At 40.2% G+C, this 16992-nt stretch overlaps 1 protein-coding gene across 3 annotated transcripts in view; it reads right to left on the minus strand.

Annotated features, from left to right (window-relative positions):
* ITCH (itchy E3 ubiquitin protein ligase) overlaps window positions 1–16992 on the minus strand; it is a 130102-nt gene that overhangs the window by 111563 nt on the left and 1547 nt on the right. For 2 of the 3 annotated variants that reach the window (XM_061210205.1, XM_061210204.1), the window contains exon 2: window positions 13972–14049. The exons of the other annotated variant lie outside the window; for it this stretch is intronic. The gene's annotated coding sequence lies outside the window, so the exon portion shown is untranslated. The remainder of the gene's footprint in view (window positions 1–13971; window positions 14050–16992) is intronic. 3 annotated transcript variants of the gene reach the window in all.

Genomic DNA, 16992 nt, shown 5'->3' on the forward strand with positions numbered 1-16992 from the left:
ATGATGAATTTTTAAAACAACATTTAAAACATTAGAAATTTTAAAGGCTACATATTCTAGGTACTGGGTTGAATACTGTCTCCGCCAAAATTTACGTCCACCTGGAACCCAGAATTTGACTTTACTTGGTCTTATAGGATTTTTGCAAATGTAATCAAGTTAAGATGAAGTTATATTGGATCAGGGTAAAAATGGAAACACAGACTGGAGAGATGTATACACAAGACAAGGAATGCCAGCAATCATCAGAAGCATTGAACAGATTCTCCCTCTGAGAGGTTCCAACTCCAGTGATGTCTTATTTTGGCCTTTTAGACTCCTAAAACATGAAAAACTGAAGTTGTGTTGTTTTTTTTGTTTGTTTGTTTGTTTTTTTAATTAATTTACTTTTATGGTTGTGTTGGGTCTTCGTTTCTGTGCGAGGGTTTTCTCTAGTTGTGGCAAGCGGGAGCCACTCTTCATCGCGGTGCACGGGCCTCTCACTATCGCGGCCTCTCGTTGCGGACCACAGGCTCCAGACGCGCAGGCTCAGCAACTGTGGCTCACGGGCCCAGCCGCTCCGCGGCATGTGGGATCCTCCCAGACCAAGGCTCGAACCCGCGTCCCCTGCATTGGCAGGCAGACTCTCAACCACTGCGCCACCAGGGAAGCCCAGTTGTGTTGTTTTAAACTGCCCAGTTTGTGCTAATTTGTTACAGCAGTCTTAGGAAACTAACATACTCTATGATTCTATTTACACGACATTCTGGAAAAGCCAAAACTACTGGGACAGAAAACACATCAGTGCTTCCTAAGGAATGGGGCTGGGGAGAGATGAATGACTACAAAAGAGCACAAGTAAAGATTTCAAGTGTTTATCAAAATTCAAAGACCTGTATACCTAAAAAGAATGAATTTTATTATGTGTAGGTTACATCTCAACAAACCTGTCTACAAAAAGCATATTCCCAATGTGAATGACAAAAAATGCTCTTAAAATAGTTTCTACAACAAAAAAGAAAAAAAAATTGACATTAGATCTCCTATATATCTTGGGGAGATCTCTCCAGGACTCATTCTTCCTTTCTAGTATCTCTCTTTTACATCTACATCTCACAGCTAGATCAACCTATCTTTTTTTTTTTTAATATAAATTCATTTATTTATTTAGCTGCGTTGGGTCTTCGTTGCTGCGTCCGGGCTTTCTCTAGTTGCGGCGAGTGGGGGCTACTCTTTGTTGCGGTGCGCAGGCTTCTCATTGCAGTGGCTTCTCTTGTTGCAGAGCATGGGCTCTAGGCATGCGGGCTTCAGTAGTTGTGGCTCGCAGGCTCTAGAGCGCAGGCTCAGCAGCTGTGGCGCAAGGGCTTAGTTACTCCGCGGCATGTGGGATCTTCCCAGACCAGGGCTTGAACCCGTGTTCTTTGCATTGGCAGGCGGATTTTTAACCACTGTGCCACCAGGGAAGTCCCTTCACAATCAAATACAGTGGTGCAGAGCCTGTATCTTCACCTAGTAAACCACTGACTTGAACAAATGAAGATATCAGTTTGAATCTAAAGTCTAGTACAATATTAAAATAATCTATTACTTATTAGCCTGTCAGTTACAAAGAAACTTAAAATAGGGCCAGTTCTTAACACTTTTATATCATTTATTTTGAGTAATGTTTACTATCACACTAGAAAAATGTGACAGAATGTCTACATTGCCAGCAATAAAAACTAACCTTGGGACTTCCCTGGTGGTCCAGTAGTAAAGAATCCTCCTTAGGGACTTCCCTGGTGGTGCAGTGGTTAAGAATCCGCCTGCCAGTGCAGGGGACATGGGTTCGAGCCCTGGTCCAGGAAGATCCCACATGCCACGGAGCAACTAAGCCCATGCACCACAACTACTGAGCCTGCACTCTAGAGCCCGCGAGCCACAACTACTGAGCCCGAGCGCCACAACTACTAAAGCCCGCGTGCCTAGAGCCCGTACTCTGCAACAAGAGAAGCCACCCAATGAGAAGCCCATGAATTGCAACGAAGAGCAGCCCCCGCTCGCTGCAACTAGAGAAAAAGCCCGCGCACAGCAACAAAGACCCAAGGCAGCCAAAAGTAAAAATAAATAAATAAATAAAATTTATTTAAAAATTTGAAAAGAAAAGAATCCGCCTTACAATGCAGGGAACGTGGGTTTGATCCCTGGTCAGGGATCTAAGATCCCACATGCCGCAGGGCAACTAAGTCCGCGTACCACAACGACTGAGCTCAAACACCTCAACTAGAGCTCACGTGCCACAAACTACAGAGCCCACATGATCTGGAACCCGAGCACCACAACTACAGAGCCCATGTGCCCTGGAGCCTGCATACCACAACTAGAGAAAAGAAAACCCACACACCACAACTAGAGAGAAGCCCACCCGCCACAACGAAAGATCCCACATGCCTCAACGAAGATCCCGTGTGCCACAACTAAGACCCGACACAGACAAAAATAAATAAAATAAACAAATAAATATTTTTTAAAAAAACCTTCTAACCTTAACATCTTCCTGAAAGGCAGTGGAAAAAAACATTTCACAAGATTATTTCAGTAACATCTTGTCCCATAAGCAACAAACAGACAAACTACATTTGTAGTCTTATTTTAAAATATCCTATTTATAGATAAATTATTAAATAACCAGGATATTATGAAATTTTCCTGGTTTATTTTCAGGAATAACATATCCAACATAATCAGTTATTTTTATAGGCCACATCTACTGTGACCTAGAAAACCCTTCAATAATTTCATATAGGCCTATAATTTCTTAAAAGAAGCCACCAAGGACTTCCCTGGTGGCATAGTGGTTAAGAATCCGCCTGCCAATGCAGGGGAAACGGTTCGATCCCTGGTCCTGGAAGATTCCACATGCCGGAGCAACTAAGCCCGTGTGCTACAACTACTGAGGCCTGCACTCTAGAGCCCACGAGCCACAACTACTGAGCCCACGTGCTGCAACTACTGAAGCCCGTGTGCTTAGAGCCCGTGCTCCGCAACAAGAGAAGCTCCCGCTCGCCACAACTAGAGAAAGCCCGCGTGCAGCAATGAAGACCCAATGCAACCAAAAAGAAAAAAGAAGCCACCAAAAAGACATTTCAGAAAACACACAAAACCAGTAAGGAGAAAACTTGCTTGTTGAAGCAGAAAGTACAGAGTTCAAAGAGCTAAAGTACACAGTGGTATTCAGAGAACTAAAACCAAATGAAGTCAAACTCTCAGCCTTACTAAAATACAGAAGCATACATGGTAACTGTAAATACTGAGTAGTCTCCCATGGGTAGGGCCACTCAGCCAAGTTCCCAAACCCCTACTCAAAAGAGTTATGTATCAAAGGACCCGTTTTGAAAAATCTGTCTTTATTCACCAGCCACTACTATGAAGAATGGACTCCAGGGACTTCCCTGGTGGTCCAGTAGTTAAGACTGTGCTCCCAATGTAGGGGGCCAGGGTTCGATCCCTGGTCAGGGAACTAGATCCCACTGTTGCAAAGAAGATCCCACACGCAGCAACGAGGATCCCAAGTGCCACAACTAAGACCCGGAGGAGCCAAATAAATAAATACATATTTATTAAGAATGGACCCCAGCCTCAATCCAGTTGGAAGTGGAAAAATGGGAGTTGGTAATGGTTCCTGTGTATGCAACCAGTAGCCACACTACCCAGCTGGGTTGAAAACTAATTCCTGTTCACTGGGAACACAGCAGCAGAGACTAAGGATCAATGTTTAGATCCCATTTTCCACTAATGATAACAAAGAAGCTAACCTTGGTGTACGTGTTGTATTGTCAGAGGGGATAAGAGTTCTTTGCGTTAGGGCAGAAAGTAATTACTCATTTCCGTAACTTAATTTCTCAAGAAAAGGAGAGAAAATGAACTCCAACCCACTCATGATGGGGGAAAGCTGCTTTCCTATTTACTGGAGAAAGTTACCTTAATAGGGAAGTAGGATTTGGACCACCCCGTATCCCCCACAACAGTGACACCTTGGCTCTGAACATCACGTAATGATCTCAGATCATTGACAGTTCTTTCCCATTTTCCAGCCAAATGGGAATCCAGCGTGGATTCTAAAGCATATACATAAAAAGACAATTATCTTATTCAAAGAGAAATAAAGGAAGGTACAACTTTCAAGGTTCAATAGTATAAGAGTTTAAGAAAACTGGCACCAGAATCGGAACCTTTAGCATTCATTTGCAGGTCTGAACTTTATACCCAGTATTGCAGAAGGCAATTTTCTCCTAGTTCTCCCAAACAGCTTTCTGACAAACATGATAATATTAACTACTGTTACAAGCTGTGTCCTGGCTTTGACTATTCACCGCTAGAGTTTAAAGGATTCGACATGCCACAATAAATATAACTACTGTTGTACTACTATAACTATTGCTCTCTTTTGCAACCAATGCTTGTGTGAAATTATACAACCTAATTAAATATAAAGTTGAATTTCCTGGCTTCCAAGAAACTCTTATTTCTATCTCTTAAAACCCATGAATTCTCCTCAAAATAAGACCCTGGATAGCCACTATCCCCATCCTTCCAGCAAACCTTTCTCAGATCATTTTTACACATTATTTAAGAACTATCAAGTAAACTAGATGTCAATACTAATGAGTTAATGAGTAATGTCTATGTATACTTTATAAACAAATTCATGCATTTATATTAAAAGAACTAAAAAAGCATTGTTATAAACACTGTATTAAAAACCCAGAAAAAAAATCAGAGAGAGAATCATTTACTTCCAAGAGCCCTAAATACTGGGGGAAGGGAAGAGAAACAAATTACCACTTATCCATTAGGAAACAAATAGGATTATGAAAGCAGAGCCAATTCTACACTCCAATTTGGGTCAGCAGATTTTCACCTTAGTATTCTATTCCAAGACTACCTCCTCTACTTTGAGTGCCAAAGGAACTGATTAAAAATATCATTTCAAAGAAGGCAAAATACCACACACATCTTATTTGTTCTCACAGATAAACATATGGAAATCCAGGAAAGTTAAATGGATTGCCCAATTAAGCAAAGATTTCTTAGCTGTGACACCAAAAGTACCATCCATAAAAGAAAAAACTGAGAAATTAAGCCTCATTAAAATCAGGAACTTCTACTCTTCAAAAGACACTATTAAGAAAATGAAAAGACAAGCCAAAGGCTGGGAGAATATATTGGTAAAATGTAACGCATATCTAATAAAGGACTTACATCCAGAATTCACAAAGAACTCTCACAGCTTGATAATAAGATAAACAACCCAATCAAAATGGATTGTCCAAGGTCAGAACAGAAGATGCAGCCAAAAACTGAGATCTCTAGCCTTGCTCAATGTTAATTTCATGATTTAAAGCCACAGTTCCATAAATCAGCCAAAAAAAAAAAAAAGAAAGAAAACAGAGAAAAACAGGGAAACAAATGAAAAAAAATACTTATGTCATTGCTGTACTTGAACTTATTCAGTTTGGTCCTTTTCAAAATTATTAAAATATATATTGAGTTTAGGACCACTCCCAAACCCCTCTTGAACAAAAACAAAAAGAACCCTACCAAACAGCACAGTCTCAAAATAAGAAATTCCAAATCATCACACAAAATCAAGTAATCACTGATATAATTAAAAGACATTTTTCCCTTCAGAATTACAAAAAGTAAAACCCTTGTCTGGATACCTCAGACTGATTCATATTTTCTTAGGCAAACAGGAAGAGCAAGTCCTCTAAGAGCCAAATTTCTTTTAATAAGATCCCATATTTTCCTTCTCCAAAATAAAATTTGGGGGGCTTCCCTGGTGGCGCAGTGGTTGAGAATCCACCTGCCAATGCAGGGGACACGGGTTCGAGCCCTGGTCCAGGAAGATCCCACATGGCGCGGAGCAACTAAGCCCGTGCGCCACAACTACTGAGCCTGCACTCTAGAGCCCGCGAGCCACAACTACTGAAGCCCGCGTGCCTAGAGCCTGTGCTCCGCAACGAGAAGCCACTGCAATGAGAAGTCCACGCACCGCAACGAAGAGTAGCCCCCGCTCACCACAACTAGAGAAAAAGCCCACCTGCAGCAACGATAGACCCAACGCAGCCATAAATAAATAAATAAATAAAATGTTTAAAATAAATAAATAAAAATAAAATAAAACTTGGATGACACAGAGACTTCTTTCCCTATCCTTTATAAATGTTTACCCCACCAAGTAAATGGTTAAAAGAGAATAGACAATTCCAAAACTAGAGAAAAATGTAATGAAGGTCATGCCCCAACCAACCTTCATCTTTTCCAGAAAGCACTACTTTTAACATTTTACCAAACATTCATTTACTGAGGGACTATATATTAGAGAATGGTTCTAGCTGCTTTGTCAACAATAGGAAAGAAGGAGGACTAGCACAAGACCCAGAAGAGGTAGGCTGCAGCCTACAAGATAATTAAGACACCAAAAAACCAAACAACCCAATTAAAAAATGGGCAAAGGAATTGAACAGACATTTCTCCAAAAAAGATATACAAATAGCACATGAAAAGACACTCAATATCACTAAGCACTGGAGAAATGCGGAAAAAACCCACAATGAGATACCACTTCTCCCATTAGGATGACTATTCTTTAAAGTAAAGAAAACAAATGAAATGTTGGCATGGGTGTAGAAAACTGGAACTCTTGTGAACTGCTGGTGGGAATGTAAAATGGTATAGCTGCTGCAGAAAACACTATGGTGGATCCTAAAAAAATTAACATGGAATTAGTAACAACAAGATCCCACTGTATAGCGCAGCGAACTACATTCAATATCCTGGGATAAACCATAATGGAAAACAATATAAAAAAGAATGTATATATGTGCATAATTGAGTCACTCTGCTGTACAGCAGAAATTAACAACATTGTAAATCAATTATACTTCAATAAAAAAATAAATTTAAAAACAACAACCAAAAAAACCTGCAATTTCTACTTGATCCACCGATTCCACGTCTGGGAATATACCTAAAAGAACTGAAAGGAGAGACTCAAACAGATATTTATACAGCCACATTCATAGCATCACTATTCACAATAGCCAAAAGGTAACCCAACTGTCCATCAATAGAAGAATTGATAAACAAAATGTGATATATACATAAAATGGAATATTATGCAGCTTTTTAAAAGGAATGAAATTCTGGAACATGCTACAACATGAACTTTGAAGACACTGTGGTAAGTTAAATAAGCCAGCCACAAAGGACAAACATTGTATGATTCTACTTACATGAGGTTCCTAGAATAGTCAAATTCTACATAGAGACAAAAATTAGCATAGCGGTTACCAGGGACTAGAGGAGGCGAATGGCGTTATTGCTTAATAATAGGTACAGAGTTTCAGTTTGGAATGATGAAATTCTGGAGATGCATAGTGGTAATAGGTGTACAGCAATGTGAATAGATTTAATGTCACTGAACTGAACGCTTAAGAATGGTTAAAACTGTAAATTTTGTTATGTATATTTTACCACAATAACAAACGAAAAATAATCAGGACAAGTAAGTTCATCATTTTCTTTGCCCCTTAGAAATGAAAACATCAATTTACATGGTAAAATCAAACAGGGCAGACTGAACATATGTGCTACATCGCCATACTCTCCCAAAACCCCAACAAGATGAAAAAAAGGAAAAAAGTTTATACCCTGAAGGGCAAAGACAAAGGGAGAATAGATGACTGCAGATCAATGTCAGCAATATTCTGGACAAGGAAAAGCAGCAGTACCTAGGTTCTGCACATTTCAATACATACATAATCAGTTTTTAATTAAGACCTATAGTAATTCTTTCCTTCCAGAAATTCAAGGGAAAAAAAGGATAATCTAGGATTTCCCTTTGACTACTAGCTTTCCACAGAAGCAAATGCAGCTAATCCCTCTTCCACGTTCTTTTCCTTCCACAGCAGACCTATAATTAAATGAGCCACCTAAAAATTCCTTTTAATTTTCAGAACAAATGAACTCCAAAATCTAGGTTAGACCATGCTTCAAAAGTTCAAGAAACAAAAAACAAATCCCTTTCCCATTAAATGAGACTTAAATTTAGCTCAATTTGACGCTGTTGCTGCATTTCTATGATGGCGGCAACTTTGTCTACTTCTCATAGGCCCAGTTCAGTATTCTTATTCATCAGTGAGGGAAATGTTACTATCTCAAATATTCTGAATGCTCAGGCTATATCTAACACAGTATTCAAATTACTTTCTAAAAAGACTAATTACAATAACTACATTTTGCATTTTAGTCAAGAATAAGGAATTAACTTTCCTGTGTATGTCAAGAAAATTTTCATGAGGAAGTATAAACAGAACAAAAGGCCTGGTGAAAATTAAATCCTAAAAATCACTTTCTCTGTTTATACAAAATAAACACATTCCACCTTTCTACATTTATCAGTTTTTTTAAACATTCTAAATCATAAATTAATTACTGTGTCAAGTTTCTGCAACAAAATTCTACATCTTTTCCATGAGAAAATCTTTTGCTAGTGTTTCCAAACCTTGTTAAATACAAAAATTCCATGTTTAAACTGAAGTCTACAGAAACTCCTCAGAGGTTAACTGAGCTGACCAAAAATGTGAAACTAGAAATGTAATAAGCAGTTGAACTACTTTGAGTCTTCCTTTTCTATTCTTCTTATGAAGCTGGGAAATCATAAGACTATGTACGTGATGCATCATTAAAGAGGGTGCTGGGGCTGAGTAATGAAGATCCACAACATGAAAAAAGAGGGATAGGACTTCCCTGGTGGCGCAGTGGTTAAGAATCCACCTGCCAATGCAGGGGACACGGGTTTGAGCCCTGGTCCAGGAAGATCCCACATGCCGCGGAGCAACTAAGCCCATGCGCCACAACTACTGAGCCTGCGCTCTAGAGCCCGCGAGCCACAACTACTGAAGCCCACACGCCTAGAGTCTGTGCTCCACAAGAGAAGCCACCGCAATGAGAAGCCCGTGCACTGCAACAAAGAGTGGCCCCCACTCGCCACAACTAGAGAAAGCCTGCGCGCAGCAACGAAGACCCAACGCAGCCAAAAAAAGAAAGAAAGAGGGATAGCCTCTTTAGCATTATCCTCACATATCCCAGTATTTCATTCAAAGAATGAATATGAGAAAAGCTTTCAAAATCTGCCCTCTTTACTGCAGGGTCCTACTGTCACGGAGTGACCCAAATACAGGCTTCTGTCTGTCACTTTCCATTCTCACTACCACCTCCCTAGCCTGGTCTCCCTACCTCCAGACCCTACCAACCCTAGTAAATACTTGTAGACCTCAATATTACCAAATAAATCTTCATAAAATACCATTTCATCCTGTCAGTCAACAGGACTTAAGGTTATCCCAAAATAAGAAGGCTGGTGAAGGGGAGCAGAATTTTTCACCCCAAAATATGCTACTTTGGCATAAGGATTATTTTGAGCTAAAAACAATCAAAACTCAGCAGATTCAGTAAAAGCTCTTTACCTCCCCCTCAACTGCCTAAATTTACACTGGAAAGGAGGCCTGTACCAAGAAGAGAACTATTGCCAGAGATATCTTTTTACCTAAGAAACTTACCTGCGTATCAAGGCAACCTTTATTTTCCAAACATCTCCTCTCCTCTTCCTTTTGTATCCCCAGGCCCCTACCCCTTTCCTTAGCTCAGGATGTTCATATAAGCCTCTATTAGCTGGCTGCCCTTTGGGTCTCATACTTTTATGGGGCTCCCATACCATATTTAGGAAATTTGTTTTTCTCCTGTTAATCTGTCTTATATCAATGATTAGACCAGCCAAAGAACCTAGAAGGGAAGAAGAGAAATTTTTTCTGCCCCTACACTGGTCTCTTAATTTTTCCAAACTTTCTCTTCTTACGCGGACCACACAAACCCTCTTCAGATTAATCTAAATTCACTGTACTTCCACCATCTCAAGTCCATTCCTGCCATTTTGCCCATTCTGAATCCCAGTTTTAAATAACTTCTCTCCTCCTCTTTGCCTTAATTATTCTATACACTCCTCATTCAGCCCTAGATTGCTCTAAGGTATTGCTTGAACTTTAAAAATCTCTATGTGGGTAAGGACTTTCTTCCCAGAGGGCAGGGAACGTGGGTTATGCTGCAAAAAATTGAGCCCCAGATCAGAGGCTGCAGAATGGCAACCCACAAGACAAATCCTGCCCACAGTGGTGATTTGCTTGGCTCACAGAATTTTTTATGAATTCATTAAGTTGCCAACATTTAAAAATAAAAATTTCTCACAAAATCTGGAATTCTAGCTTCTGCTCAGAAAAATGTTAAGATGTTCAGGCCACACTCTGTCTACATGCCACCCCCCCTCAGCCCCCTGCCAGATCAATAGTGAGCCAACACTGAATTATATATTTTAAAAAGATGAATTTCACCTCAATTTAAAAAAAATTGAGCCAAAGCTGCATAACAGCTGCCTCACTGGAGTGACATGAATTCCCTAAATCACTTAAGTCCCAATCTGATCTATCATTACTGTTTGAAATGTTCATGTAGCCCTTGTAGGCATTTGACTTTACAGTGCTCACCCTAGATAAATTTACTGAATGAATTAATAAATTGAGAAGATAATTTTAAGAAGGTCAAGGTTGGTGATGATGATAATGTGATAATGACAACAACAGTAATACTGACAATTAACATTTCCTGCTTATTTTGAGCCAACTATTGTTCAAGCAAAAATACATTATCTCATTTACTCCACACAACAACCCTATGGATACATGCTACTATTATTCTCAATTTACAGATGAGGAAACTAAGGCACAAAGAAGTTAAGCAGGGTTTCCCTGGTGGCGAAGTGGTTAAGAATCTGCTTACCAATGGGGGGGACACAGGTTCAAGCCCTGGTGCGGGAAGATCCCACATGCCTCAGAGCAACTAAGCCCGTGCACCACAACTACTGAGCCTGCACTCTAGAGCCCGCGAGCCACAACTACTGAGCCAGCGGGCCTAGAGCCCATGCTCCGCAACAAGAGAAGACAACGCAACGAGAAGCCCGCACACCGCAATGAAGAGTAGCCCCCGCTCGCCGCAACTATAGAGAAAGCCCACGCATAGCAGCGAAGACCCAACAGAGCCAAAAACTTAATAAATTAATTAAACAAAAAAAAAGAAGTTAAGCAACTTGGCCAAGGTCATACTGCCAGGACACGGTAGAGCCAGAATTCAAAATCAGACAATCTAACTCCAGTACACACTGTTAACCCCTACAATATGATTCCCTACCATACTTTCCTCTGTGACCAACTGAACTGACTCTCTGGAACGAAGAATCAAAGACTAAATTTTAGAGCCTGTTCTTTCTTTACACAAATGACTAAAAAGCAAACCACAGTTCACCTAAATGCAGATGGCATTTCTGGATTTTTTTCCTGGTCTTTAAAGAAAAATTTCTCTGTAATTGACAAAGTTTAGGGAATCCAATAAAATTTCTGGAGTAAGGTAAGCTCAATATGCAGATGAATTCTTAGTTTAAAAATACAAAGTGATGATTCAGTACAAAACTCCTTCTCTCTCCTGGAGTAGAAGGTTATATCTATTAGGGTAAACAGTTTGTAGACGTGAAAAAAACTGCAAGTTTCTTGAGGGCAGGGACTGCTTTTTCCATGAGTCCCTGCAATGTCTAGCACAAAGCAGCAGTTAGCATATATTCAATTATATTAAAGGAACCAAGATATCCAAGTATCTTAAATTGCGGTGCAACAAAATCCTTATTATAGCATTTATCATCTTGCTTTTTACAATAATTACTGGTGAACAAGTTTGTTTTCCTGACAAAAACACAAAATCCTTGAGGCAGAGTACCCCTTGGGACCTAGCATAACAGGGGCTCAATAAATGCTTATTGAGTATTATAAACTTAACATTCCTATACTTACATTTCCTGTTAAGTCTCTCTACCAATGTTTAAAGTAGAACTTAAGGGAATTCCCTGGCAGTCCAGTGGTTAGAACTCCACACTCCCACTGTAGGGGGCATGGTTCGATCCCTGGTTGGGGAACTAAGATCTTGCAAGCCATGCGGCACAGCCAAAAAAAAATAAAATAAAATAAACAAATAAATAAATAAATAAAGTAGAACTTAAATAAAATGGCTTCTCATTTATAAAGCACTGGATTTTATGAAGTCCTATTGTAAGATTTTCCTGAGACCAGTCCTATATTATGATATCAACAAACCCCTGAAAAATTAGTGAGCCGGCATATGAAGCACAGAGAATAATCAAAGAGCTAGGAGAGAGCATTGTGTTCATACTTTGAATAGCCAAGCAATGCAGTCCAGAGAGATTTAAGCGAATTGCTCAAGATCACAGAATTTAAGTAACAAGCAATACCAAGGCCAGAACCCATGTCTCCTGAATATTGGCCCAGTTTTCTTCCCACAAAGAACTACTCTGTGAGCTCAGGATGAAGTGGATACTTTTAGAAATGTTTTAAAGATATTTGGTATGGAGAATGATCTTTCCCAGTACATAACTTTTTGTGAGGTATTACATCACCATTAAAGATATGAAATTTGCCTTGTTCCATTAACTGCAGATAACACCATCTTTTTCCCTTCTGTTCTACATATTTTTTTCATTTTCATGTCTTTCCTTTCATTATCCTCTGAGAATTCTTCTTACTATCTCTTATTTATCTACTTTTCCTCTTACCACTTCCCTTCCCTAGTATCTCTCACAAAGCACCCTACCTCCTTCTTTTCTCTCCATAATTATTAAAAAAAAAACAGATTAAGCACATATTTTATTATAGCAGTGACCTGGGATACCATAATAAGCAAGTCACAGCCTTGGTCTCTTGGCATTTATAAGGCAATTTGTTAACAAAAATATACGCTAAACACAAAGGGTCACACAGTTGAATGAATAATAAACATTTTATTATTATGACATTTACAGTGGAGACAAGAAGCCCACTATGGATGAGACACATATGAAGAAAGGTGGTAATGACAACAGTTGCAAGGTTAGGGTTAGGCAAATGAAAGGGATCCTCTCTTCCTATTCAGCTTTCCCACCAACCAATTCACATGCTCTACTTCATTCACTCCCTATTCTCTTACTGCTTGACGTTTCCTATGCTCTACTTTTATTCTTAACCAGTAGTCTTCCTTTTCTCTCTCCTGTTCTTTTATTATTTTTCCCCTCCTGATCTTTTAAAGTGCATCTGTCCTGTCCTGCTTTCCTTTTCAATATTATTGCCAACTCCTCCCACCTGGTAGATCTACATAATGCCTTAAGCTGTGAATTCATTTTTTTTCTAAAGATTTAATATGTATTATTTTATTGGGTTGGCCAAAAAGTTCGTTTGGGTTTTTCCGTAACACCTTACAGAAAAACGAACGAAAGAACTTTTTGGCTAACCCAATATTTGATCCTCACAACAATGCCAGGGAGGCAGGTAGGAATCAACACATCTATTTTACAGATACATAAACTGAGTCCTGTCAATATTAAGTAATTTGCCAACAATCAGTTTGTCAGTGGCAAAATCAAATCAAAACCCAGACCTTCTCTTTCCAAGTCCTCTATTCTTTTTCCACTGAACCATATTGTCTTCTTTTTAATTCCTACACTTTTTAACCATATACATGCACATGTCTGGACAAGTATACAGAGATAAATGTTTATAAAATAGCACAAGTAGGAAAAGTTTATGTATGTCTAGGGAAGCTAGAAAAAACAGAAAAGTCAGTCCTCAGGACTCAAATTAAGAGTACAATGTGGCTCACATTGTACAATATGGCTAATCCTTCTAAAGGCAGCTTTGGGTTTCAGGTCCAAGTAGAAACTGTCTATTTCTTCAACCAACTGATTTAGCCAGCATGAACACTGGTGTCTCCCCATACCTTCTCACAGCTGTTAATATGACCAGGGCTCACCCTCAGCACCGTTCTTGCCCCCCAATCTCTCTCACAGGCATGCCACCATACCTGAAGTTTTCACTGTTTGAAGTCACTTCTTTGGGTTAAGGCGCTGTCTCCAGAAGGCCACTGTTAAATGCATGTTACCTGAGAGAGGAAGGAGGGTCCATTAACACATTATTCCTATGGTTAAACGCATCAGATCAGCAATGACCTTAGGAATCTGACAGCACAATGTCCTTTAAAAAGTTTCATGGGACAGATAATTTTTGATGGAGCAGGCAGGATAAGAAGGTGAGTCGGGGAGAAAATGACTCACACTCCGTAAGGGGTGACCCCCACCTGCGTACAGCTACATGGCAAAACGAGGATGGCCATATAAACACATACTCTACCTATTGGGGTCACAGTAAGGACTATCCCTGCAACTTGGAAGCTCCTAGGGATAAGAAAAGAAAAAGTACTCCAAGGATCAGAGCATAGCCAGTTCTGAAAAGAAGTAAAGAGCTGAGTTGGCAGTAGCTCTCCAAGGACAGTACACTGCTAGACTGAAAGAGGACAGAGGCAAGGAACAGCTTCTGGTTAACTACTTCTAGTTTTGAGGCTAGTTTCCAACCCAACATTTTTAGCTGAGGGCTGACCTCTCAACCAGAGAATGCTGCAATTCAATCCTGCAACCCGCCCCCTTGCTAATTCATATTGACTCAAAGCCAGTATCATTTACAGCCACAAAAATCAACATGCCTTCACTGAGTGCTTATTATGAGCCCAGAATTTGGCTAGGTGTTATAAATACAGGAAGGGGGGAAAAAAAATCTTTATATACTTTTGCCTTAATTCATATAAAGGAAACCAATCCGCAAAACCCAAAACAGAGAAGTGTGAGGAACAAGAAAGGAAGCTGGGCGGGGGGGAAGGACACGACGACAACACCATTTCCTATGAGTACTAACACAAATTTCTTTTTTTTTAATAAATTTTTTTATTTATTTTTGGCTGCGTTGGGTCTTTGTTGCTGTGCACTGCCTTTCTCTAGTTGCGGCGAGTGGGGGCTACTCTTCATTGCGGTGTGCGGCTTCTCATTATGGTGGCTTCTCTTGTTGCAGAGCATGGGCTCTAGGCGCGCGGGCTTCAGTAGTTGTGGCACACAGGCTCAGTAGTTGTGGCTCGCGGGCTCTAGAGCGCAGGCTCAGTAGTTGTGGCGCACGGGCTTAGTTGCTCCGCGGGATGTGGGATCTTCCCGGACCAGGGATCGAACCCGTGTCCCCTGCATTAGCAGGCGGATTCTTAACCACTGCACCACCAGGGAAGTCCCAACACAAATTTCTTAAGCCAGAATGAATACAACAAAACTCACTTCTAGGCCAAAGTTCCTTGTTAAACTCTTAACTAAACAGTCAAGAGGCTCAGGCTAGAAATACTTTTTTTCTTTTGGTCTAATACCAAAAGCTCTTTAGTAGCGCACATTCATCTTGATACACTGGAGAAGAGGCTAAGAGTTACAAAACTTGGTTCTACTTCTAGCTCTGATTCTTAACTAGTTTTTTTTTTTTCTTTTTAAAATTTACTTATTTTTGGCTGCATTGGGTCGTCGTTGCTGCGTGCAGGCTTTCTCTACTTGCAGCGAGCGGGGGCTACTCTTCGTTGCGGTGCGCGGCCTTCTCTTTATGGTGGCTTCTCTTGTTGCAGAGCATGAGCTCTAGGCGTGTGGGCTTCAGTAGTTGTGGCACACGGGCTCAGTAGTTGTGGCTTGTGGGCTCTAGAGTGCAGGCTCAGTAGTTGTGGCACACGGGACTTAGTTGCTCCTCGGCATGTGGGATCTTCCCGGACCAGGGCTTGGACCCGTGTGCCCTGCATTGGCAGGCAGATTCTTAACCACTGTGCCACCAGGAAGTCCCAGTTTTTTTTTTTAAGCAAACAGAAAACTAACAGGTTGGACTAGTCTAAGAATAGCATATACCTGGCACATATACTACCCATTAGATAACTAGTGTCCACAGGAGGAATCACTAATCAATCATAACTCACTTTCCCAGAGAATGCACATGATCAAAATCCTTCTCAACACAGGGCTCTGGCAGCTACTTCAAATGAAAGTTGGCCCATAAAACAAAATATATCTGCCACTGCAGGCTGTAGATAATCTCTACAATCTCTTCCAACTCTAAAATTCTACAACCAAGTTTCTGAGGGTGGGAGAAAAACACTTCCAACAAGCTTAAATCAATAGTATTGATAGTCATAAATTTCAGTCTAATCTCCAAATTCTACAAATTGCACCTGATCAAGAATGCTAATGAACAATACATTCTGATACCATTAACATACATAACCTATCAATATTATTCTGATTTGTTAATGGGTTCTTTTGACAGAAAAGGAACCTTTTACCCAGACTGGCCCTAAAAAAATCCTCATACAAAAACAGGGCAACAATACTGCACTAGTAAAGAACTAAATCCAATCCCCTGATCATCCCCATAGCCTCTCTACAAGGTCAAGCCTTTCACTTCTCACCTAGACCTCTGCAACAGCCACTCTTCCATCCTTTTTCACTCTTGTCACCAGAGCAATCTTTCTAAAGCAAACATCTACTCATATCACTTCCCTGTTCAAAAATGTGTATGTATTGCTAACAACATAAAACAAGTTTTTTCGCATTATACTTAGAACTTTTCATATAGTAGCCTTTTACCTTTCTGGCCTCACATCCACAGTGCTCTCCTTCCCCATCCCACTCCCTGCTCTCTTTTTCTTCCACAATCCTCTCCATTTACGCACAGTATTAAGGTGTTTCCTCTGTCTGCCCTCCTTCCCTTTCCCCATCACAATCCCCATCCTACTCATCACCTAACACCCAACTTAGGTCCAGGAGCAGATCCTTCCTCCTTCTCAGGTCAACCGGGACACAACTGGTTACCTCCTCTATTGTCTCAAAGCTTTTTGGTTTATCCAAAGTATTGTTTGTCTCAATGGTTCCCAAGACCATCAGAATTGCCTGAGGCAAGTTTTAACCCAAATGTATTAAATCAATCTCAGGGAATGAGGCCCTGAAATTTCTACTTTTCAAAAGCTCCCCTAATTATTCTA

Source organism: Eubalaena glacialis, chromosome 13 (genome assembly GCF_028564815.1).
Source record: "Eubalaena glacialis isolate mEubGla1 chromosome 13, mEubGla1.1.hap2.+ XY, whole genome shotgun sequence".
NCBI lineage: Eukaryota > Metazoa > Chordata > Mammalia > Artiodactyla > Balaenidae > Eubalaena > Eubalaena glacialis.